This window comes from Felis catus, chromosome B4, assembly GCF_018350175.1.
Source record: "Felis catus isolate Fca126 chromosome B4, F.catus_Fca126_mat1.0, whole genome shotgun sequence".
Taxonomy (NCBI): Eukaryota; Metazoa; Chordata; class Mammalia; order Carnivora; family Felidae; genus Felis; species Felis catus.
In genome coordinates, this window is record NC_058374.1 from 51,235,213 (window position 1) to 51,262,334 (window position 27,122).

The 27,122-nt window shown below is 35.4% G+C and overlaps 1 long non-coding RNA gene across 1 annotated transcript in view; it reads left to right on the plus strand.

The window, feature by feature from the left end:
• The first annotated feature begins 16,690 nt into the window (after positions 1-16,690).
• LOC123386828 overlaps positions 16,691-27,122 on the plus strand; it is a 38,472-nt gene continuing 28,040 nt past the window's right edge. The window contains exon 1 of the long non-coding RNA XR_006601270.1: positions 16,691-16,784. This is a non-coding gene — a long non-coding RNA (uncharacterized LOC123386828). The remainder of the gene's footprint in view (positions 16,785-27,122) is intronic.

A 27,122-nucleotide genomic window follows, 5' to 3' on the forward strand; every position in this document is an offset into this window, starting at 1 on the left:
ACTTTTGATATATTGTGACATCTCTTAAGCAAAAAGTTAAATACTCTGGGTAAAATGTATTTAAGAAAAGCTACCAATTCTTATTCTACAAACATGTACAATGGTAAGAAAAGTAAAGTATATAAAGAATCAAAGCCCATTGTTACTTAAATGTGAGACTGAAGAAAACAGCACTATATAGAGATTGCAGGCCCAACGTGTGATCACACTCCCCATGCATTTTAAGGGCTGCGAACGAATATCTGATTTCTTCTTTTTTTTTCGCAAGTCATATAGTAAATAGATGGCACTAACAAAGTCAAATATTAATAACCAAGAACTACAGATCCTCAAATCCCCTTTCCCCTAACCAGCAAAACCCATAGAAATTTACACTGACCAAAGTAAATAGAAAATAAAAGTCAAACCACTTAAACGGTTGACATTTAGGAATGGAGCCAGGCACTGGCTTGCTTTCATCCTTCTGAATCACCAGTGTTATAACAACAGAAATAAGTGATATTATAGATATGGTGTAAAAGTTAGTGTTAACTTTATGAGCATTAATTTAATTAATACCTGCTGGTGATTGACATAATTTTAAATTTCGCCTTGGCAGAAGAGAACCATTTTACTTTTCACATCATAGTTGCTTTTTCTTTTGTTTTTCTAAATAAGAAAGAACTATTTTAAGGAAAAATGGTTCACAGTCATGGCCACATTGATTATGACCAAAATTAATTTTGAACTCCACTTATTAGTTGCAATGAGCATGATTGGGAATGTAGAATATATAATTTATCAAATTTGTTTTTCTCTGTTTCTCTGATATTCTGTCCTTCTGGAATATAAATTTCAAACATATCCTTTTGAGAAATTACTTCACTGATCCAAGACAAGTGTAAGTTTTACCTTATTAAATTGTTAAAGTACATACCGAGGCCAGTAATTTTTTTGGTGCGTGCTGGTGATAGAGGATTATGGTCAAGTACACAGTGATTATTGCCTTTCAATGGCTGGCTTTCAGCTTGTAGTATGTGAGCATGCTTAATTAGAGAGAGAAAGGAAAACTGAGATTTCTTCCTTAGCCAGAAACACTAGGGACAATGATGGCTGTGGTAGTGTGGCCACTGAGGAAAGCCAGAAAAAATCAAAATGAACAGAAGCTACCTAGTCAGAATTGTGTTCTATAGAGAAAAAGAAGGCCCACATCAACTGAAACTCTTCCAGTAGCAGGTAATCCCAACTCCAAACACGACTCGTAAAGTCCTTTGTTTTGAATACAACTTGCTCTTCTCCCTTTCCTATGGCACCTTTGGTGTATTCTTAGGTGTCCTGAGAAAAGTTCATGGGAGCTCTGCAGAAAACATATCACCTAACTATCCGAGATTCACAGAATTCCACATGCCGTTAATCTTTCAATGAGAAATGGAAAATGTGTAAGAAACCACTTGTTGTGGACTCACTGGTTGCAAGTTATAAAAACCCTGATTTGTAAAAGAAATCTTAAATGTGGGGGTGCCTGGGTGGTTCAGTTAAGTGACTGACTCTTGGTTTCAGCTCATGTCATGATCGCATGGTTCATGAGTTCAAGCCCTATATCAGGCTGTGCACTGACGGTTCAGAGACTACTTGGGATTTTTCTCTCTCTGTCTCTCTCTCTGCCCCTTCCTCCCTCTCTCTCTTTCTTGAAATAAATTAATTAATTTAAAAAAAAAGAAAAAAATATTAAATGTGGAAAGAATTAACTTTTTATATGTGGTTTATTGGAATTGCTAAAAAATATTGGACTCCATATCATCTTATACTAAGAAGGCAATGAACACGATTTTAAGGTTTTTTTTCGTGTGGTGTCTACATCAAAATACATGAAGAATTATATAAGTGTTATATTCTATCAATCTAAGATTATTATCATTATATCATCATCTTTCAAAGAAGAAGGCAAGTAGGGGAGAAGGGGGGAGAAAAAGAAGCAGCAGGAGGAGGTGAAGGAGGAGGAGGAGAACAAGAAGAAGAAACAAGAACAATAAAAATAATTAAAAGCCCATTATGTGCTTAGTACTGGTCTAGGAACTTTCATACATTCCCCTCCCCCTTGTTTTTGTTTTGCTTATTACAGCAATGCTATGGACCAGTGTTGTTATCTTCATTTTATAGATAAGGAAAGTGAGATTTAGAGCAATAAGAAAACTTGCCAAATTCCATTAATAATAATGTATATTTGCCTTTCAAGATTAGTCAGATTGCTCACATCCTTCCCAGAGTTTATAGAGCAACTCTCATGGAGAGTGGCAATGGATTCAAGATCAGAGACAAGAATCCTACATGGATCTGAAGAATTTTTTTAAGAAAAGAAATAAGATTCCAGCACAGACACTTCTCAAATCACATTCAGACTCAAATCACATGCAGTTTAAGTAAGCTTTTTCTCCCCCTTTATGCCACCGAAACTAAAGCAAATTAAAATCCATAGAGAACAAAACAAAACAAAACAATTCCATAAAATATTTGGAGCAACTTTGCTAGAAGTAGTTTCCTAGGGAAACTTTGCTGAATCTGAATGTCCTCCATACCCTGCTTCCCACACATATTCCTCCATCACCCCAAACGTATCCTGAAGCAATCCTAGAAATACAAAGAATTTACAAAGTGAAAATTTCCATGGAAAGGATTGTATTATCTTTTTTGGGCTTCCTCTCTTTCATATAACAGTAAAAAAAATGAAGATTATAAAGCACATTTGTCTTTCAATGAACATGGGAAATAAAAAAATGGTTGACTTTACTAACAGTATATCTCAATCAAAAAGAAAAGGTTTAAAAATAAGTAAATATGATCAAGTACAGGTGCCATGTTTATTCAGAAGCATTTTCTCCTTGATCCTTCAATAAATGTTTGACTAAAGTCTGTCCTTGAAAACACACAGACAACTTGCACTAAAGTCACAAATTATGCATACATATTTCTAGGACCAAATTTGGCCCAATGCTTAATTAGTGTCTGGCTGTGATTACATCTGTGGTTTTGAATTTCAAATCTAAATTTTCAGTGTTGCAACAAAACTTGTAAAGATTCCTTTAATTTCTGTAGGGGAAAACAATATCAAGAGTAGTTTCGTATTTCAGTTTGACTGAGAAAATATTTTTCCTTAATCTGAAAGCAATTCCTCTCAAGTTCAAAAAGGAAGAACAAGTGATTTAAATAAATACTGAAATACTGTGAATAAATAAACCTTGGCCTCTTGAGTTTGACTTCTGAATGCCATGAGATTTTTAAGTAACATCATTCTGGGCAATGGGTATTGCTTTTTATTTCTGTTATCTGAGAAATAGAAAGCATTTACCCTTTCCTTTTTTTCTTTCTCTATTTCTTCCCCCTACTTCATTAATCATTCACAAGTAGCAAGCTAGTAATACAATTCAACTCTTGTGAGCCAAATAAACACATCTTTCCCTGTGCCCTTAGTACCCTTTTTCTATTGTGTGTCTCACACATCAGTTATAAAGCTGAGTTACAACTGTCTCTCTTTGAAAGGGGTACATTACTGCTAAAGAGTGTTTGTATATATTATTATATATTTCACCATGGCTTGTCATTTGTTCTTGGATCTTCAGTTGCAAAGTCTTATCTCATACTGAGTTTGAACTTGACAAAAAGCAAGAAACCCATGCTATAAAAACTTCCCTATCTACTCCTTTCAGATTTAGGTTTTGAATCGGTCCTCTCCACAGTTCAACTAAGCCACTATCTGCAATATTGAAGGGCTTGACTAGAATGTACACTTAAAATTAGAAAAACTTTATGTAAAGTGACTGAACCTGTAAAGTCTGGGGCTTTCATATGAATGGCTTCTGAAAATAGAAATTTAGAACTAACATGTATTTTTTTTTAACATTTATTTATTTTTGAGACAGAGAGAGACAGAGCATGAACGGGGGAGGGTCAGAGAGAGAGGGAGACACAGAATCTGAAACAGGCTCCAGGCTCTGAGCTGTCAGCACAGAGCCTGATGTGGGGGGTCGAACTCACGGACCTCGAGATCATGACCTGAGCCAAAGTCAGACGCTTAACCAACTGAGCCACCCAGGCTCCCCTAACATGTATTTTTTTAATGTTTATTTATTTTTGAGAGAGAGAGAGAGAACAGGGCATAGGCAGAGAGAGAAGGAGACAGAGGATTTGAAGCAGGCTCCAGGCTGACAACAGAGAGTCCGATGTGGGACTCAGTCCCACAAACCATGAGATCATGACCTGAGTCGAAGTTGGATGCTTGACCAACTGAGCCACTCAGGTGCCCCTGTATTTTAATTGTCTAATATCCAGTTCATTTCTGATTGAGGAACAGCGAGCACAATATAATTTGATCACGATTAGCAACTCCATATTTCTTAATATTAAATATCATCTCTTATGACTGGGCACCCCAAGTGTTTTTACTGATAGTTAACGTTTAAAAAGTTTTCTTAAGGATTCTCATCAGGGTTACCTTCATAGTCCAAAACAGTGTTCCTACCATGTCACAGAAGCTGTAAGGAAAGAGAAACATTCTTTCAAAGAGTTGTTACCAGTTTCAAAGTTAAGAATATACTCTTTGGCTTGATTGTATCCAATTCTTGCTTGATAAGCTTTTTTTCTTGCTACGTCATGTATTTCTTAGGAACTAGAGTTAACCTCCTATACATACAAGTATCTCTGGAATCTAAGTGTCTTGGTGTTAATTACTGGTAGTTGAGAGACAGGTTGTTTGGTAGGTAAATTTTACGCTTTACTAAGACCCAAAGTAACAAGTAAAGTATGCCCAGTGAATTAAAGAAACAGCAAAAAGACTTTGTATTCAAATGCCTGTTCTGAGTAATCCAAGGTCATGAGACATTTCCAATGTCCTGTGGTCCCAGATTATACTATGGAAATTAAAATGTATTATTGTTTCAAATAATATAACGTTTTCAATGAAAACAAAATATATTTTTCCTGTAATTCGGTATTGAATTTTATTAACAGCAGGCAAATCTTTCCAATATTCTGTAATTTATGGTGTAGACTTCATGTGACATGATCAAGAGCTTTAACTTAACTGAACATATATTATTTCTAAGTTAATATGACTGAAAATCAGTATGTCTGAATTCTGTTACACAGAAGAACCAGGCAAAAATAATTGCTTCCATTAGAACAGTCCAAAATCTTTTTATAGACTATAATCAGTGATATGATTTACTCTTGAAGTGCCACTCTGGGACAAGGAACATTGATAAAGATTCTATTCTTCATTGCAATGAATGATGCTACTGGCCCATCGTCAATATGTGCTGCTGTCATTCTATTCACTGAATTATCCACACTCTTTCTACAGCTTTTCTTCATAACGAAAGCACTAGCTTTTGCAAATAAGGAAAGGGGCGGTGAGTACGCATGCCTGCCCCCACACATGTGTGTGCACACTTAAAATATCTTGTATAATTAGTAAGTTCAAGTTTTCAATATCAGGACAAGCAAGAGAACATACTGATCCTCAGTGAAATAAGAATAGAAATGTAAAAAAATATATATTACAGTAGATAAGTAGGAATTCTTCCATTTGTAGCTAAATCAATTTCAGAAGTTCAATTAGAGACATTAAGAAATATGAGCGATGTTGTTAAATTATACCTGACAAGTCAAAGTCTGTCTTCTTTTTAAAAATTTTATTGATTGATTGATTGATTGATTGAAAAAGAGAAAGAGAGGGAGATCAAGTGTGAGCAGGGGAAGGGCAGAGAGAGAGGGAGAGAGAGGAAGAGAGAGAATTCCAAGGACGCTGACAGCAATGAGCCCAACATGGGGCTTGGTCTCACGAACCTGTGAGATCATGACCTGAGCCAAAATCAAGAGTCAGACACTTCACCAACTGAACCATCCAGGTGCTCCTACAGCCTGTCTTTTCTTGGCCTTTTTAATTCTTGAAAAGCAGGTTTAGATCCTGAATACTTCATAAGGAATAAGCTTCATTGTTTATTTCCTTAAGATGTAGGTGATTTCACATATGTGATTTTCAAAAGTACTTTTTTATAATTTGAAAAAAAATTTTTTCAAGTTTTTAAAATTTATTTTTGATAGGGCACAAGCAGGGAAGGGTCAGAGAGAGAAGGAGACAAGGAATCTGAAGCAGGCTCCAGGCTCTGAGCTGTGAGCACAGAGCCTGACACAGGGCTCAAACTCACGAACCACGAGATTATGAACTGAGCCAAAAGCAGACACTTACTGACTGAGTCACCCAGGCATTCCTTTAACTTGAAAAAAAATCTTAATATCATTTGGGGCTTTTTTGTGCATTCAGGTGGGGTAAATTAAGGTCAGTTTCAGTTGAACTATCCACTTTGCAGAGGTGGTAATTTCTGCTTCAAGGTCTTGAAAATTGATGCAATGTCAACAAGAATTTACCAAGTACATATTATTTGTTATGCACTGTGTTAGGTATTGGGCTCCAAAATTAAAATATCTTTCCTTGTCTTTTAGGAGCTTATATTTGATTAGGAAATGAATGAGTTGTCATACCATTACTATATACTGGGAAAAGTAAAATTATAAAATCACAGGTTTCAATGGAAGCATATGGGATAGGGTTAGGAGTTATGAGAAGTTTCTGGTAGGATATGACAGGATTCATGGTGATTGAAGATGCCAGCATCAGCAATGACACCACTAGTGTGTATATGGATGGGACCAAAAAGAATATGTGCTTGAAACTGTCTCTTTGCTTTATAGCCTACCTCAAGGTTGTACTTCAAGAAAGCCAACCTATAACTGATTGTAAAATTTCCTACTGGCTTGTAATTCCCTGGAAGTCTACATAAAACAACATTGTCTGAAGGTAGACCTAACTGTATCTTTAAAACATTTATTCTTCCCACCTTGTTCTGATGTTCCTATTCATCTTACATATTGATGTCACTAGCCTATCTTACTGTTATGCCTTGTCCAAACATTCCCAGTCTAGTAGATTTATACAGGAATTAATGCAACTTGGTTTATCCAAATCTGTACAGATATTCTTTGAGTAAGTAAATACTCATACATATTAGGTAGAGTTACATTTATGTTAGGAAAAGTGGCTTTTCACAATGGAAAAAATCACCCAAATAAAGATTCTGTGTGTGTATCATCATTTGGAGAAAGATTATCTCCAATTTTTACTTTATACTTATTTCCTAATTTTAAATGCATTAACTATAGGGAAAAGTTCTTGGAATATTGCTAATATACTTAGGTGAAAGCAAAGTAAACCATGAAAATTAATTTGCCTCTCCTTATTAGTATATAAGCACAGCATTGCTTTCCTAAGCAGCTTTATTGAGATGTACTTTGTATAACAAAAATATTCATTTGTTTTAACTGTACAATTCAATGATTTTTAGTAAACTTGTGAAATTAATAAGTCAATACCATAATCTAATTTTAGATCATTTTCATCACCCCAGAAAGATCTCACCCATTTTTAGCCACATCCTGTTCTTCTTACTCAATATTAGTTTTTATCCTTAAAAACATATCATAAAATATTATAGGTGACTTCTTACAGCTTTTGTTCTAAAATTCCATTTGTATTCACATATTTGAAACTGGAAATAAAAACACTCCTATATTTATTGGGAACTGTGTATTATTTAGAGGACAGTCTAAGCAGTAGTGATAAAAGAATCCAAGTAAAATATCTAGATGAGAAGTTTTTATCTCTCTCTAGTGTAACAGGTAAGTAGTCCAAGCTGCTGGAGTTCTGTCCTCTTCAACACATAGTTTTTACCTCTGAGTTCAAGGGCAAAGCTCCAGTTTCTTCATTTTGCAAGTAAAAGGAGAAGAGGGGGAAACTAGCTAGAAAATTGCATGTTGATCAATGGGACAAGACCTGAAAACTACACACATCATTTTTAAATTAAAGGAATGTGGGAGGGGATCCTGAGTTGGCTCAGTCAGTTATGCCGCTGACTTTGGCTCAGGACATGATCTCACAATTTGTGAATCCCAACCCCGTGTTGGGCTCTATGCTGACAGCTCAAAGCGTAGAGCCTGCTTCAGATTCTGTGTCTCCCTCTCTCTCTGCCCCACCCCCACTCACTCTCTCTCTATCCCTCAAAATAATAAATAAAGCATTAAAATTAAAAAAAAAAAGATTGAGAGAGAAATGGTGCAAGTGTCCACCTAAAAACAGAAGTCTCTATTAGTAGAGATAAGAAGATAGAAAATAATGCAAAACTAGTAATTTCTTCCCCAGCACTAGTATATTTAACTGCAGATTTTAAAATGCAAAAACTATCTTTCTAAATTTTATCTTTGTCTCCTCCACAGTGTCCCACTTGGGTGCCTAATAAAAATTACTTTAATTAAATTTAAAGGAAGATGTTTGTGTACATGCCATTCATTCAAGATATGAGTAGAAGCATGCCTCAATTCTCTTTAATTTAATAACAAGTAGTAAAAACTTAGAAACTTGACAAAATCAATCCACTGAGAATCAAAAAAAGAAGTAAAATAGATGAGAAATTGCTTCCAAAGAAATCTCCATACCGAACAATCAGATAATAATATCTGCTCAGGGGGTTGAACATTTTAGCAAGTGCTTTTGAGATGATGATGAGAATTAAAAGTATAATTTACATATGCAGCATTGTTGCAAATCAGTTATATAATTTTTTATAATCATTGCTTATGCTGGTAAAGATGCTTGGTTCTAAGTACTTTGCAAAAAAATAATTTTACTGTAATTTTCAGAAGAAAGTTGAAATGGAAATAATATTATAAATCATATACCTCAAATTCCTCATGTTAAAAGTCAACCCTTACTAAAAGATAAAGTATGACATACTTAAAGATACATTTACAGATGTTTCATTCAATTAGTATTTACTATTTACTAGTTAATATTTAATATTAATAGTATTTACTATTTATTAAGGGACAGATAATATTCTCAATTCTGGGATTGCAAGATTGAATAAAGCAGACAAAGTCTCTGTTCTTGAGGGATATTTATTTAAAAGGAAGTAGGAAGAAAGTAATCAAATAATAATTCACAGGATAATAATAAAAATAAACTGACTTGATTATGTATTATTTAGAGGTATGCAAGGAACTAAAGTACAATGGTATAATGGTTGCCTTTTTCAGGTAATCAAAGAATTTTGAAGAGATAGTATTTTAGTCTAAGATTTAGTTATGGGAAATTCAGGTAGCAGAGCTAATGCAAAGGTTTGAGGCCAAAACAAGGCTGATATACTCAAGGAAGAGAAAGGTCAGTGTGGGTGACGTAGAATTTTAGGAGAAAGAATAGAATTAGATGATATAAGAAAGTCCAGGTTTGATAGAGCTTTGTAAGGTCTTTCATTGTGCCTGCAGAAGGTAGCCTTTGGATGGTTTTAGCAAGACAGTGAGATGAGCTAATTTTTATAAGATCATTTTGTCTTCTATGGTGAATAACTCAAGTTTAGGGTGGTGAAGGGAATCAGGGATAATGGTGCAGGGTTCTGGATGAGAAATGACATTGACTTGGGAAAAGTAGCTTTTCAGAAGGGAAAAATATGGTCAGGTATGGAATATATTTTGGAGAGTACAGTGAACAACGTTTGAAAATGGGTTCAAGATAAGGGAAAAAGAGGAATCAAGAATAAGTTTTTAAAGTTTTTAGTATGATCATTATAAAACTGAAAAAGACAAGAGAATAAGTTTTCAAATCTAGGATTAAAAGTTACTATGAGCCAAGTAAAATTTGAAATGTATTTTAGATATCTACATAACAGTATCAGAGGCAGTCCTGGTGTTTGAGTCTGGGGATAAGAAGCAATCAGGTCTGAAGGCACAGATTTAGAAGCCAATGGTCTGCAGATATCATTATGGGTATAGGAACTGATGAGGTCCTTTGGAGTGTGTGTAGATAGAGAAAAACAAAAGGTGCAATTAAGATAAAACTTAGGCCAGTTTCTAACATTTATATGACAACTACTAGAGAAAGAGGAGCCTACAAGAAAGATTCCATAAAAGGTTCCAGTACAGGTACAGAAATTTTAGTGTCTTGAAGGTTATTAAATTTTGTTGAAAAATTATTGAGTAGAAATGTTAACAAAATTTAGATGATAATTCTTGAGCAATTAATCAGCTTGATGTTGATACTTAGACCTGTTTAGTGTTTTGCTGTCTCTGTTCTTAGGATGCCAGTCAATTGCATGATATTAAGTCAGCCAGCCATGGTCAAACATTGAAATGTCCATTCCCGTGGCACACAGTGACAAAGTGCAATTTACTGTTAGGTGAACTCCTAATGTTATTACTTGCTACTTCATGAAATTGTCTTTCTCTCAAAGGAGAATAGTGATTATGTGACAGAATTTCCAAAACATTGACCATTAAGATCTTTAAAAATCACATTAAGCTTCATGCCAATCTTTAAGAAATTTCTCAGTAGGAAGTCATGTTTTCATTTTTGAGCATTTAGGCAATACTTCTTCCTATGATCATGTATAGCAAACATGCAGTGAAGAATATTTTTCTGAAACCACTAGCACATATCATGTTTTGTAGCTACAATTTGTGTAGCTATAAATGGTACTTTAATAATATTATTAATAATAAGTATAATTATAATGCATATTATATCAATAATATTAATAAATGTATACATTGAGTAATTTAAATTGCACTTTATTTAAATGATTATGTAATCTCAAAAAGTAAATTTCTTATCTTCCATCTTCACTTTGTGTTAGTCTTTGCACCACTCACAAATATTTTAATTTTTCTTTTTCTTCCTGAGACACATGATAGAAAAATTTTCATCCACCTCTGAAGTTGAGAGTGACAAGCTACTTGCTTTGACCAGTGAAATTTGAGCATAGGGGAACTTGGGTGGCTCAGTACATTAAGTGTCCAACTCTTGATTTAGGCTCAGGTCATGATCTCACAGTTCCTGGGATGAAGCCCTGCATCAGAGTCTACTCTGAGACTGCTTGGGATTCTCTCTCTGCCCTTTCCCTACTCACTCACATGCACATGTTCTCTCTCTCTCTCTCTCTCTCTCTCTCTCTCTCTCTCTCTCCATAAATAAACATTTTCTTTAAATTTTTTTTGCAACGTTTATTTATTTTTGGGACAGAGAGGGACAGAGCATGAACGGGGGAGGGGCAGAGAGAGAGGGAGACACAGAATCGGGAACAGGCTCCAGGCTCGGAGCCATCAGCCCAGAGCCTGACGCGGGGCTCGAACTCACGGACCGCGAGATCGTGACCTGGCTGAAGTCGGACGCTTAACCGACTGCGCCACCCAGGCGCCCCAACATTTTTTTTTTTAAATCTGAGTTTAACTTGAGTCACTTCAGGTAGAATCCACAGGTAGCATAGCTGCTACACTGAAAAAGGATGAATATAATAGTTAACAGTGAGAAACTAAAAGGTTTTCCTCTAAGATTAATATCAAGACCAGGATGTCCACTCTATTTCTATTAGACACAGTAGTAGAAGTTTTAGCCAGAGCAATTTGGCAAGAAAAAGAAATAAAAGGCATCTAAATCAGAAAGAAAGAACTAAAATTGTCCTAGTTTGCAGAAGACATCATCTTAAATATAGAAAATGCTATAAAATTGAACAAAAACAAAAATAAATGAATTCAGTAAAATTGCTGGATACAAAATAAATATACAAATATCAGTTATGTTTCTATATACTAACAATAAACTAACTGAAAGAAAAACTAGGAAAACAATCCCATTTGTAATAGCACAAAAAAATTACTTCAAAATAAACTTAATGAAGAAGGTAAAAGACTTGTAAAAACTATAAAACATTACTGGAAGAAATTTAAAGATACATAAACATTTAGAAAGATATCCCATGTTCATAGACTGGAAGACTCAATATTGCTAAAATATTCTTACTATGCAAAGCAATCAACAGATTCAATGCAAGCCCTAGCAAAAATAAGATGTGAGATAAATATATATATATGTATATATATATATATATATATATGTATAAATATGACGTGTATATGTGTGTGTGTGTGTGTGTGTGTGTGTGATAATGGATAATGGAATATAATTCAGCCATTAAAAAGAAATGAAATCTTGCCATTTGCAACAACATGGAGGAGGCTAGAGAGTATAACTGTAAGTGAAATAAGTCAATAAGAGAAAGACAAATACCATATGATTTTCATGTATGGAATTTGAGAAACACAATAGATGATGGGGCGCCTGGGTGGCTAAGTCAGTTAAGTGTCTGACTTCAGCTCAGGTCATGATCTCATGGTTTGTGGGTTCAAGCCTCATGTCAGGCTCTGTGCTGACAGCTCAGAGCCTGAAGCTTGCTTCAGATTCTGTGTCTTCCTCTCTCTCTCTGTCCCTCCCCTACTTATGCTCTGTCTCTCTCTGTCTCTTAAAAATAAATAAATGTTAAAAAAAATTTTAAAAAGAAACAAAATTAATGAACAAAGGACAAAAAAGAAAGAGAGAGAGAGACAAACCAAGAAATAGACTCTTAACTATAGAGAACAAACTGATGGTTACCAGAGGGCAGGTGGGTGAAGGGATGAATTAAATAGGTGATAGGAGAAAAGAATACACTTCTGATGAACACAAAGTAATGTGTTGAAGTACTATATCGTACACCTAAAACTAATATAATACTATATGTTAGCTATACTGGAATTAAAATAAAAAACTTAAAAAACATACCTAATCCAAACATTACCAGGGCATGGTATAATTGAAGTCTTTAAAATATTTTCAGATTTACAAAGAGAGAAAATGACAAATTTGTTTTTTTTTTTTTTCATTTTTGGCTGAGAAAAAAAAAATGAACTGTGCTTATCCCCATACACTGGGAAGAGAATAAAACATGTATTTTTAAAAAGAAAAAAAGTTCAATGGAATTTTTTATAGGAGTTGAAAAAGCCAATTTTCCAATTCATTTGGAACCGGAGAAGGCTGCAAACAGCCAAATTAATCCCAAAGAGAGGAACAAAGCTGGAGGCATCACAATCCTGATTTAAAAATACCCTTCAAGACTATAGTAATCAAAACAGTATGTTAGTAGCATAACTACAGTCATATAAACCAGTGGAACACCATAGGTAGCCCAGAAATAAACCCATGCAAATATGGCCAATTCACCTTCATCGAAGTGCAAAAAATACACAATGGAGAAAGGCTAGTTCTTCAACAACTGGTGTTGAGTAAACTGGATATCCACATGCAAAAGAATGAAATTGGACCTTTATTTTACACCTTACACAAACATCAACTCAAAATGGATTAAGGATTTAAACACCTAAAATTAACATTTAAATGCATGAAAATTAAAGGGCCTGAATCTATAAACAATTAAAAGAAAACATAGAAGAAAAGTTTCATGACATTGGTTTTGGCAATGATTTGCAGATTTGACACCAAAAGAACAGGCAACAAGAACAAAAATAAATAAGTTGGACTACATCAAACTAAAAAGCTTCTGCAAAGCAAAGGGAACTTCCAATGGAATGAAAAAGCAACCTACAGAATGAGACGGCATATTTACGAATCATATAACTGATAAGGGACAAATCAATAAAATATATAAGGAGCTCCTACAACTCAATAACAAAAAAAATACTAATAATTTGATTTAAAAAATGGACTAAGAATTTAAATAACCATTTCTCCAAAGAAGACAAAAAAAATGCAAATATAAGAAAAAAATGCTTAACGAAACTAATCATCATTGAAATTCAAATCTAAACAATATCACCTTATACCTATCAAAATAATTTTTATCAGAAAATAAAGTACAGGGGCACCTGGGTGGCTCAGTCGGTTGAGCATCTGACTTCAGCTCCAGTCATGATCTCGCAGTTGATGAGTTAGAGCCCCGCGTCGGGCTCTGTGCTGACAGCTCAGAGCCTGGAGCCTGCTTCTGATTCTGTGTCTCCCTTTCTCTCTGCCTCTCACCCGCTCATGCTCTGTCTCTCTCTGTCTCAAAAATAAAGATAAACATTAAAAAAAATTTTTTTAAATACAAATGTTGGTGAGGATGTGGAGAACCTGGAACTCTTGCACACTGCTAGTGAAAATGCAAAATGGTATAACCTCTATGGAAAACAACATGGAGGTTCTTCAAAAAAGTAAAAATGGAAATTACCATATAACCCAGTAATCCCACCTCTGGATATTTACCTAAGAGAACTGAAATCAGGATCTCAAAGAAATATTAGTACTGAGATCCCCACCATAGCTGAAGATAATTCACTGCAAATTCTCTTTCTGAGATTAAATATTCTGGTTTATGGTTTATAACTTCTTTTTAGACCCTAGCAAATACAGCATTTTGCACCTCCCACCTCCATGGGGACATCTAGCTCCTACGGATAATCCCCTTGAGCATTGTCGAAGACAAGCATTTCAGGACAAATATTTTTCTCTTGCCTGACCACATCTGGGGTCGTAGGGAAACATTCAGACAGCTTCTGCCTTAATACTTCGGGAAAGCACAGGTTAATCTCTCTGCTGTCAGAGTAGCTAAACAGCCAGTTACTCATGCTTCAGATTTCTTGAGCATGAGTCAGACACTGTCCACTGTGTCTACCAAACTGTAAGGGACATTACGATAAGTAGTCTCCTTAAAGTTTCAATTCAGCTGTAGAGTGAGAAGCACCACGGTCCCTCTTGTACAGACAGCATCCTCCAAAGAAATCCCTATCTAATCAAAATGCTGCCAATTTTATTCCCTCATGGTGAGTGAGGAAGCTAAGTTAGACAACCACTTCTTTCAACCTCCTTTTGCACAATTGTCTCTCACCTCACTTTGGAATTGTTGGCATCAATCATTCTGTGTCCCCAGTAGAACATTAGGGTAAAATAAATTGATTTTAACATACAGTAACACATATTGTGTTCTTTTTGTTATCCTTTTTTTCTTTATTCAGATGACGACTTTGATCAGATTGTGTTTGAATCCCTAAAAAATTTCATGGCCGTTACCTTAAAAAACTATTGGTGTGTGTTTTTAAAATTGATTTGTGCATCATTACAAGATCAATTGAAAACAATTTTAAATTTCACTTTATTCTTTTGGCTTGCAGGCCTCAAAACAATGTGGAATTAACCGGGGTTTTATTATGCCTAATCTTGCAGATAAATGGCATAATCAGCTTTCCTTTTAAATGCAAATCAAATAATCACAGATTAAGAATTTTATAGCTAGAAAAGATCATAGAGGGACTCTACACTAACCAATTCACTTTATCTTTGACTTAAGGGAAAAGAACTACAATTTTTAAATTACTTGTTCAACATTATAAAACTGATTAATATTAGAATCTAAATTTACTTAAAACTTTTCCCATTATATCATGGTGTTCAATATTTAAATGAACTACAAGTGATTCTCAGTAATCATTAAAAAGTGTTAAATATTTTAATTTAATGATAGCTTTCTTAAGAGGACCATTTAAAAGTAAATAATATTCAAGCTCATTGAAAATATTAGTAATTAGACTCACTGCAAAACAATTGGAATCTCAATTTAGAGATGTTTGATGGGGTAGATTTCCCTTTCTTTAATTAATGCCCTTCATATTTTGGGCTAGGTACCGCACTTATATGGCAGGAGAAAATTCCTCTCGCTTCCCCAAGTTATGTTTCTTTTCCCCTAGTTTAGTAAATAGATTAGTGTTATTAGAGTTGGTGAATTTTGAAAGGTGTCTAGATGGGAATTTCCATCATGATTCTCCTGGCCTCTCTGACTCTTAGACCTATCCATTCACTCCAGGGCAAGAGAGGAGAAATGAGAAAACGCAAGATCAGGTCTGCCACTGTGTTTCCATTAACCTGAGTGGTCCCTTCACAACCTCGGAAGTGCAGAGAGTGAATGATGGCCCAAGTGGGGCAGGACAGATCGATTCCGTAATTTTTACTCACTGTTTCTCTGCAGCCCTAACTGGCTATTGATTGGATGAGCTGGAGATGGGTAGTGCCTCTGGGACCTTAGAACGACTGAGAGAAAATTCCCTCCCTCCACACAGCAACACCTCCGGGCTCTTGTAGTCATTCACTTTCCAGAGGAGAGTAAAACAAAACTTAACAATGAAGTCATCTGAAGAGAAATACATTTCATTCTCCAACAGGAAAGCAAACTTACTTTAGTGCTTATTCAGTTTTTGGATTCCAATCACATATTTATACTAAAGAAAATAAACATTTTATAGAGGTTCATAAAGTTGCAAAGTGGGTCAGGGTTTTTAAGATCATTTCATCTGAAAACTGAAGCTGACAGTTAATAATGCATTTGCCCCAATGCTTGGAGTAATTTGGAGTAAACTTGGTTTTCTAATTCCCAGTCTAGCAGGCTCTATTCTTAGAAAAGGTTTCTGTCTCCTAACAGAGCAGTAGAGAGACAATCTCTAGTCTTGCTTTGGATCTTGTTATGCCATGTTGTGTCACCTAAAACTAACGTAGCCACCTATTCCAGTGTGAAGATGTATCCAACTTCATGGATGTCAGACAAGAGAAATGAAGAGAACCTAGGATTACTAACATTTGTTAGACCAACATACCAAGTCTTAAGCTTGCGCTACCTATGGAATCTCTGTTTTTACAAGATTGAATGTCTGTAAGGTTTACGAAACTTGAAGTCAAGGTTTCTTCTCTTTCCAGCATAAATAGTATTAATTTTAAAAATTCTTCTCAACCATATTCTTTCCTCTTTTCCTCCAGTGGGAGAGCCATGAAGTCCCCTGTAAGGGGTGGAGAGCACCATTTGAATCAGCTGGAAGAAAAGAAAAGACTCTGATATACCTGTTTGAGGAAGGTAATCTAGTTATGAACATAGTATGGCCAGTTAATGTCTATTGCTGGAAAAAAAGGGTATCTCTGATGATGCAGACGCATAAGAAATTCTTCAGGAATGAGATTCTTTAGAGATGGAAAGGCTAGAGAGATTCGTTTAATGGCATTACAAGTTTGCAACAGAGAATAATGTGATGATCACTAGGGTTTTAATAAGTTTTTCTAGGTCAGTGGTCCTTAACTATAGGTGATTTTGTCCCCTGGGAGCTTGTCCCACCAGGGAACATCTGTCAATATTTGGATACATTTTTTGGCTAGCAAAACTCGAAGGAGGTGCTGTTGGTATCTAATGGGTAGATAACTGGGGTCCTGCTAAACATCCTAGGATGCACTACCCCATGCAACTATGCAGTCAAAAATGATAATAATTCTTGAGGCACCTGGGTGGCTCAGTCGGTTAAGCATCTGACTCTGGATTTTGGCTCACGTCATGATTTCATTATCATGGGATCAAGTGCCACATCAGGCTCTGTGCCAGCACAGAGCCTGCTTGGGGTTCTCTTTCTCTCTCTCTCTCTCTGCCTCTCCCCCACTCGTGCAATCTCTCTCTCTCTCTCTCTCTCTCTCTCTGTCTCTGTCTCTCTCTCTCTCTCTCTCTCTCTCATAAATAAATAAATAAATAAATAAATAAATAAATAAATAAACATTTTAAAAATGTTAATTATTCTTAGATTGAGATACCCTGTTCTGATCATCTGCTGTTCATCTGCTGGCTTTCAAAATCTTATCATTTTCAAAGAGTATCTTGTATTCCACCCAACAAATTATTAATTCAGACAGAAAGAATGACTTGGCCAAAGAATTTTTTGGTTTTGGGTTTTTTTTTTTTTTTTTGCAAGAAAGTGCCAGATCTTTTAATGTTTGATTTTACTATAGCATAATGTAGAGCACAAGACTGTCAGAAGCCTATAAGAAAGGTCACTGAAAGATTAAAGGTCATGATTATAACTCAGAAGTGGTAGTTATTCTTGGAAATTTAATTTATTAGCAATTCATTTGTTTGTTTTTTATGATAGATGGGAATATTGCCTTCCTTGTTCCCCTTGCAAATTTATGGATCATGTTACTATTTCTGCCCAAGTGTTTGTGAGCACAAAGTCTATAGCATTTAATTCCTGGCTGGTGCCTTTCCAGCTTTCTTTTTACACAAATGCCCTGACAAATGACATTTTTAAATAATGGAGTTTCTTTTCCCAAAATGGGTGCAACCTGAGCACTTTTATTTCAAGGTACTGAGACTTTGAATGGTGTGTTGTTTCAACTTATCCTAGGTTTATTATAACAAATAGTTTCAGTAAAATTTTAAAATGGGGTTTTTTTTAGTTGAAAATGCAAACCAGTGAAATGAACTATAAAGTTGAAAGTTAATTTAAATTGAAACCTTAATAATTTCATTAACAAGAATAAGAAAACTCTCTATTTTATTCCCTTTGTACATCAAGTAATTTGCCTGCTTTCATTTCCCAGATAGTTATTGATCACCAACTATACAATTGATAAAATGTTAGGTACTAGAAATTGAGATTCTGTCTGTTTTATTCACTGTGATCAACTTAGTATCTACTACATTGGTCAGCATATAATAGCCTTCAATAAATATTTGCTGAATAAATAAGTGAATACAAATTTTAACAACCTAAATTCAGGGAACTGTGAGCTATTGGGGCTGCAGTATTATCAGCATCATCTGGAGGGCAGAAGAGCATGTGTGTGTTTGGAGTAGAGAAGTGTTGATAAATAAAGACTCTTTCTTCAATACATCTTTATTTGAGAGAGTGAGAGAAGCCGCAACAGAGTCACTCCTAAAACTGGGGTGCCCTTCCATTAATTTGGGGATATTCACCATCTCACAGTTGAAAGTTTCTGGGCTGATGGATAAGTGAGTGCCTGATCCTGCTGGGACTGGAGAAGGGTGTGGGAATGAGATGACAGATTTGAGAAAGGGTATGCCAATGCTGCAGCCCACATTTGGAGCTAATATGGCAAGCAGGTACTTCAATAGGTAGCTGTCCTTTTCATGCTAAACACCCCCAAAAAATTATTTGCTAAATTTGTGAAAACTAACCTCATGCATGTTTGCATGTGTGTATGCACATACAGGTGTTGATTAAAACCCATCTGATGTCTCTTGCCAGGGAATTAGATGGATGCATCCTATCTCACTTAAGCCTCTCTTAAGTACTATCAAAAGTGCCCCATGTAGATACTTGCCCACAAAGGGTAACTATATTCAGTCAATGTTACAAAGAGAAGCGATAATGTGGTAGGGAGAAAAGAAGAAGTTGTTTTTTTTTTAAGAGCATTTAATTAAATATGAAAGTACATTTTAAAGCAAATATATCTGGGTCTTAGGAACTTGAAGTTTACTCTTCTAATGATTGAAATTATTGGAAGTGAACAGAATTTTCATGAGAGGATGCTTATAACCAAATGAGAAAGGGAGAGGTGTTGACTTGTTGTCAATTATTGGAAAAATAAAATAGTTCTATGTCTCACTCCAGTAAGCTGAGAATCCTAAATAAATCCCTCTCAAATAAAAAGATGGTCCTTGCCAATGAGATGCTTACATCAGGTAGAGTGAAAAAGACAAAAATGTCAGCATGATATGAGAGCAGGGCTATGGGGATGCACTAGCTGCAGGGGAGCTCAGAGTATTTACACTTAGACTGGGGAGATTCGGGAAGATTTCCTGAGAAGACAGCATGGTGAGAACTAAAGTTTTAAGGATGAGTAAGAGTTAGCCAGGCAAAGAATGTGGGGAAGTACATTCAGGGCAGTTAAACAGCATGACTTAAAGCACAGAGCTGTGAAACAGCATGTTGCATGAGAAAAACAGCAAGTCATTTGATTCCAAGTGCATAAAGTGAGAGTCAGGACATGGCAGGAGAGAAGGTGAGAGAGTTAGATAGGTCATGAGAGCTATGCAGTGTAGAATAGTAAAGTGTGCGGATTTTATAGTGTGAGAATTTTATAGGCAACAGGTTTCCACTGAAGGGTTCTGAAGCAGGCAGGTCACATGATCAGACTGTATTTGAAATAGAATATTAATGGTAATTCCATGGAGAATGGATTGGAAGGAAGAGATATTGCAGGCAAAGGCAGCAGTTAGGAACTCATTGATTAGGCTCATTATTACATGAGGAGAGCCTAAACCAAAGAAAGGATAACATGGCTTGAGAAAAGATTGTAGACCTATAAACAATTTAATAAATAAATTTATTAGGAGATTTTCTGGAAGTTGAAGTAAGGAAAAGGAAGAATTTGATATTGTATCCCAAATAGTATATTGTTTTTTTTTAATTGTATTTGGAAAATTGTTCTTTAGAGATAGGTTATACAGAGACAGGAATGATTTAATGGGGAAAGACAAGCTCATGACAAGTTTGAGATAGTTTTGAAGACATCCATCAGGCAGTTGGATCTATAACCCCAAACTACGGTGTAGATATTGGCACTAGATACACAAATGGGAGTCATAAACATTGGTTGGTAATGGAAACTATGAACGTGGAAGGAAGTCTTCTGGGAATGCATGTGGAGTAAGAATGACTATAGGTCAATGGTGAGAGACATTTTTAAAGAGTGGGTAGGAAAAGAGGAAACCCATAGAAGATGGAGAAAGACAAGTCAAAAAGAGAGAAAATGGTTTCCTAAATACAAATAAAACAGGCCACTGTTCTAGTCAGTCAAGAAAGATGAAAAAAAAATCAAACCCACTGGCTTTACATTTAGAAAGTCAATGGTTACTCTGACAAAACAGTTTCAGTGGACTGATAGAGACGGTATATTTGAAGAAACATGGTGGTAAAAGGGAAAGAGTAATGGGATGATAATAAGGAGATTTGAGTTTCAAGTAAGTTTCTTTCTAATTATTTTTTTCTTTAGTGGGAGAAAGGGGTTGCTTAGAGACATTGTACACATTTGAAAGCTAGGGAGAAAGCCAAGAAAAATCCTGGAGGACACTTATGAAGTAACGAGCAGGTGTCTGGGTCACAATCCACTGTGAAGAGAAGTATACATTCCTCTCAGAAGGGAATTGCAATTGCAATCCTGATGGTGAGGTGGAGGGGAAGAGCTAATAATTCATGTTTTACAGATTCACATTTCCTAATAATCTAGATGTTTAGCTGTAGAGAATAAGCCTGGGGGAGTAGAAGGCTTTGAAGATAAAGGTAGAATAGTTGTCAAAAGAGGAAGAAACAGAAGTTGACAGAGAAGGCAAAAGGTTGTCCAAAGATCTGAGGAACTAGCTGGGGTTGAATACAAATTTGTGGCTATATGAATGTTAAAATTGTGGCACTTCTCTAGCAAAGTCGAGTACGTGCATTACAGTAAAGAAGATGAGAAGTAGTTTTAATTCAGGATTGACATTTCATCTGTTAGGTGTCGGCAAAGGTAAGGGTGCAAGGCATTGAGGGCATTGGTAGAACAGTAGTTGAAGTGGTCAGTAATGGGATCCATGCTGTGGAGAAAAGATGGAAAATCTTGGAAGGTCTTGGTAGGTCCCCTGAGAGAAGGTGGGGTAGGATCAAGAACTGACTGCTTTCATAAAGCTGTTTAGTACAGATAGTAGGGGCGAAACTGAGACTCAGGTAGAGGATATTAGAGATATTAGTGCTTGAGTTTCAGATGTGAACAAATTTTAGTTTAACTTCAATGTATGGCATTAGCTGTGGTAAGTTAGGTACTTTTGTGTCCATTTTATGACAAGAAAAAACAAAACAAAACAAAACCTGATTTGGAGAGGTTCAATCATTTGTCTAAGTTGAAACAACTAGTGGGCATTAGAGCTGTGATTTCATTCTCAGTCTTTCTGACTCCAAAGCTTCTGTGCTTTTGCCATATTGTTCTCCACAATCTGGCTTTGCAAATCCTGATATCAAGGTATGCGCCTTTCTTATACAAGCTTAAACTGCTTGAATCTGTGTAAAAGAATCAATACAATTCTGACAATCGGTTGTTTAAATCACTTTGTTTTGTTTTGTGTATAATTGTCGATGTTCATGCTTGGTTCCTTTGAATCTGAGTCTTTGATTTGGGAACATCCTCAGAGATGTTGGTGTCAATTTTATTCTGGAGATATACAGCTCAAGAACATTTTCTTTGTGACACTGTTAAGCATATCAATGAGGCTTATATCGCTTTCAGAATTATATGTGATTATAAGACAGTAAGATGTTAAAAGCAAGTCATTTTAATTCAAATTATGAAATATAGAGATATTTTATTTATATTTTGCCAAAAATCTTGTTTAACTGAGTTCCCAAATGGTTTTCTGGTAGAACACATACTGGCTTTTTACAAAACCACAGACATCTACTAATGAGTCCGTCCAACTTTTTAGATAATTAGAATGTCCCTCAGCTTAATAATGTAGGCCCGGATCAGAATTATTTTACTCATGAAGGTGTGGAAACTAGGTTTCCTTAATGTCAATATTAATATCAATGCTAGAATTCACATTCAGTTTAACTGGTTTTTTTTTTAAGTCGTTCCTTTTGCCTGAGGTACAATTACTTGGATCACAGTTTCCCAAATTTGTCAGTGTACTTGCATTTTAGTAATTGAGTTATTTTCAGAATTTACTTAAATAAAGGAGTATTAAATACATTTTCCTTTTATTACATGGTTAACGTTGGTCTTTTTCGTGGCATTCTATTATGTCCTGATGATTTTTATGGCATTTATTTCCTCCTGAAATGTCTGGTTTTGGTTAATTTTGATGTTGAGATCCCAGTAAAAGTAACCCAGCATAAAAATGTTCTGAAACCAAGTTGTTAATATTATTTTTTTGCAGAGAATTTTTCAGCCAAAACACAGTCTCTAATTTAAATAAACTCCTTTATTTTATAAGTTAAATTGTTTATAAAAAGAAAATGCAAAAACATGTTAAACCTTTAAGTATTGGGTCATTAAAAATCCATTCTTGCCTTCCTGCCCATAACTACATCTTTTTTCAGACCTGTCACCCATTTCATTTAAGCACTTAGCTCTCTTCTAATGAATGAATTGGCATTTCATATTACCTTATTATCCTATAAAACAAAATGCATACTCAATAACATTAACGGTAATTTCTCATAAAGACACATTATCGATCCGGGTGCTACCTGTAAGCATTGAAAATTGCAGCCTGCAAACGGAGCCTTTCACATCTGGGCCTGAAGAATTAAAGAAAAATTAAATTTGACAGCAGTAAATTCACAGGCACAATCTAGGCCCCAATTTATATGCAAAATGAAATGCTTTATGAAAATTTCTTCTATTTTCTCACGGAGATTTGGGAAAAAAGATTTCACTAGATGCTTCTTCCTTTAATATCCCTCTACTTAAATATTATACTGCAGTCACTGTGGACTCTCTTTGATGTATAAATAATCAAGTTAAATTATGTGCAGCAAGGAGACTAGTGCTCTGCCATTCTTATTTTACAAAGTAATTTCTACCCTAGAGGGTCAAATTTCCCTGACAAATTCTTAATTACTATGTTGCAACAGAAGCCGAATCTATTTGTGCATAAATCCTGGGCATTCCCATGTGGCAAGTAACTAATATTACCAACCATTTCACTTGGCCTGTTCACTGAACTCCATAATTAGATAATACTTTTGATGATGGTACATTTGAAGTCTTAATCCATTTAATTTTTTATGAGATTTTTTTTATTTTAATAGGGATATGTTAGTGACCACTACCTATTTAAAAATCATTAAAATTCTGTCCACAGCAGTAATAAAGATTAAAGATTACTAATATGGCATTCATAACCTTGCTGGTTTTCTAGAAATCCAGGGCTTAAGGTAAATGTTAAAGGTCATTTAATATGTTAGTCACTAATTATAATCCTGGGTAATAGGTTCCTTTTCTAATTATCATGGTATAAAAGTTCTATTGTTTGGGTCTATGCTTTTGGTTTTTATATTTAGCTTTTTTGGGGGATGAGTAATCCAGGAATTAAGCTCCTGAACATTGATGAAAGTAGGTAATGCTTGATGATTAACTGGATAAAAGCTTATATTTGAATGCTATATGATATCTTGCCTTGAAGTTACTTACAAAAGATGCAGCATCCTTTTTCTAGCTCTAGGTTCAGGGAAAAGGTCACTGTAAGATTAATGCACCCATATTTTAATATCAAACTATGACAAAATTGATAACAGCCTTTTGGTACGCCTGCCAAAATATTCAGAAGAAAGCTTGAACAACCTAAAACATGAGGAAGACATTTTTTAAACAGTGAGCTAGATTTTGTCTGTCTTTTACCTACTAATAAAAGTGCAGAACTATCCAATTCACATGACGATAAATTGTTCACTCCTCATTGAAACACACACACGTGCACATGCATACACATACACCACCCCCCAAGCTAGTGTAGCTTCCTGAAAAACAATTCCTAGCTGCTTTCTCAAGTAATATTCTAGGATCATGATAAGCTAAAACCATGATGGACCAATTAAAAACCTATCAGATTTTTGGCCATTACTTTTTACAAACCCAGATTGTCCTGACATTTTCCATTTACTTGAGCATACCTGCTTTGAAATTATTACATATGTTCTACTTACATAATGAGTACACTTTGAGTTATTGCATTAACATGTATTTTTCCCTCCTTTTGAAAATAATTTGCATTTTAAGTCTCCTTAGTCTTATTCATATGTTCTCAGTCTTTTCACTTGTGCTTGTGGGAAATATTTAGACAACTAATATACTGAATGTTTCTTAGGTGGTTAGAACTTGTGAAAAACCTTAGGAATATTTATTGAGAACTCTTATCAGTAGATATATTTGATTAATTAAGTTATAATTTTTTATTGAACACTTGCTATGTTGCAGTCACATAAAGGTCTCTGCTATCATGAAACTTATTCTACTGAGATGAGACACACAATAAACACAATATATATAATATGTCAAATGGTTAAAATTACTCGAAGGAAAAGTGAAACAGAAGTAGAAGATAGGGACTGATGATTATTAGTGATGATAAAGAAAAAGAATACTATTTTAACTTGAATAATATTAGAAGGTTATTGAGACTGAAATTTGACCAGAGACTGATAGAATTGACTCAGGTATATCAGACATCCCAGGAAGAGCAAACAAATCCAAGGGCTCTGAGGCAGGAATACCTGGTTTGTTTGAAAGCTAGCCTGGAAATGACTGTGGTTGGAAGGAAGTGAGCAAAAGTAAAATTAAAAGATTTATCTTTAAAACTATTAGAGTCAGGTAATAAGATCTGTAGATTCCAGCAGAAACAGACTTTTTGTGTATGTGAATTGAAGGGCTTTTGAGTATTTTAAATAAGAAGTGACATAAGTCCACTTGGGTTTAAAACTGAGAACCCCGGACTCTAGATTGAAAATCTGCTAATGGAAATACAAAGCAGAAACGGGAAGACTAGTTAAGGAACTTCAGAAAACATTCAATCAAAAGGTGGTAGCAGATTGGATAAGAGGATTATTCTGGATATTGAGAGTCAAATTTTACATACTTTGAAGGTACAGCAAAGAAACATGATAACTGATGATATATCAGTTGTGAGAGAAAGGGAGCCCTCAATAATGACTCTGTAATATTGGCCTTTAGCAACGTGGCTTTCATTTGTAACCTCAACAAAAGTATTGCCAGTATATTATGGAGTCAAATGCCTAAACTAAATGTATTTAAGGAACATTAGGAGGGAAGGAATTGGAGATATAAAACACAAACCATAAACCATAAACTCTTTATAAGAGTTTTGTGGTTAAAGGTGGGCAGCAGAATGTAGTGGCAGCTAGAGGGACATAGTAGTTTAAGGAGGTTTCCTTTTTAACCTGAAACAAATTACAGTATATGTGTACATCTTGTGCTTACTGGAACGAGCCAGTGCAGAGGTAAAATTAATCGTCACTTGAAGTTAGTGGTTATGAATTTGAGACAATGAACCATAGTCAGGTTCAGAGGGACTGATATAAATTAGGTGGCAAGTACAGTTTGACTATGATTGCATTGGCCAGGAGAGGGTGACAAAATGAAAGACAGGGCAAGAAAGTTGTCAGTATTTGCACACAAAAGATATAATGTGGGAATGTAGAATTTAGACTGCGTTGGGAGGGTAGGAAGGGTACGAAATGCATATACATACTGTCATAATGATCTGTGATAGATATTCCCTTATAGTTGAGGGAATAAAACATATGAGTGCATAGTTCAATAATCCTTTTTAGCAGGAAGATTTTCTTAGAAAGGGCAAGTTGTAGGACTAGGGAAATTATGAAAATTCATCTCACTGAGGATGGAAGCACAGTGGTAACACCAAGGGGAGGGGGGAAATGGAGAACAACTGTAGAGTGTGCGAACAGAGTACCCAAGGAGGTAAACATTATGTGTTATGTTTTTCCTAATCAAGATTACAAAATTAACACAGAGATAAACTATGGCTGAGGTCAGCTTTTACACAGGACTGGCTCTGTGTGTGTGACCTGCACTGTGGCACAGGGGCTCATTTTTAGAATGGCCTGGTATTTAGTGTAATTCTCTGCTGTCACATTCTTGAGACTTTTAACAGTTTTTGTAGAAGGACATTTTGTGGTATCCTGCAGAGGGCAAGATCAACCCCCCGATCCAAAATTGATTCACATGTTGAAACTGATTATGCCACACATGCACCATGAGGGCATGAAAAATTTTACTACTCTCATAAATAATGGTTTTTGGGGAGAGCAAGCAGGTCCAAAATGGCCGGAGTAAAGGAGGGCAAATGGAATTGGTTTTTATTGTGATTAAGACACAGATTGGTGTGAGAATCTTCACACGTAGCCGAGTTTGCTTGACTTGAACTTCTCCATCTGGTGCCTTGGGAGGGAATACAAGCTTTCTTACCGGCATGTCTTACTATGCAGTTTGAAAGATATCAGCCATTGATTATCAAAAATGCAGTCAGGCTCTATTAAAAGAGGTCTTCAAGACTCTATCTTGCACCGAACCCACAACTTACATAGCTAGTGCTGGTTTTACAGAAGCAGATTCGGAGGCAAAGATGTTTTTCAGGGATTCACTACTATGAAGGGAAGGGGGAAGCAAGATGGCGCAGAAAGGATCAGACTGCCGCAGAGTCTGACTGCCAGCGAAGCTGTTCCCCATCAATATTCCCTGCGTGGGGCAAACCAGATATGGAAAGTTCAGCCTCTTTCAGTGTTAGCTTTTTTTTAAATGCAGGTAATAATAGTAATACAAATACATGTTATTTGGAGGAGTGAAAATGTGAAATAACTGCTGAAGAATAAAGGTTTTATGTAAATGTTACTTATTATTT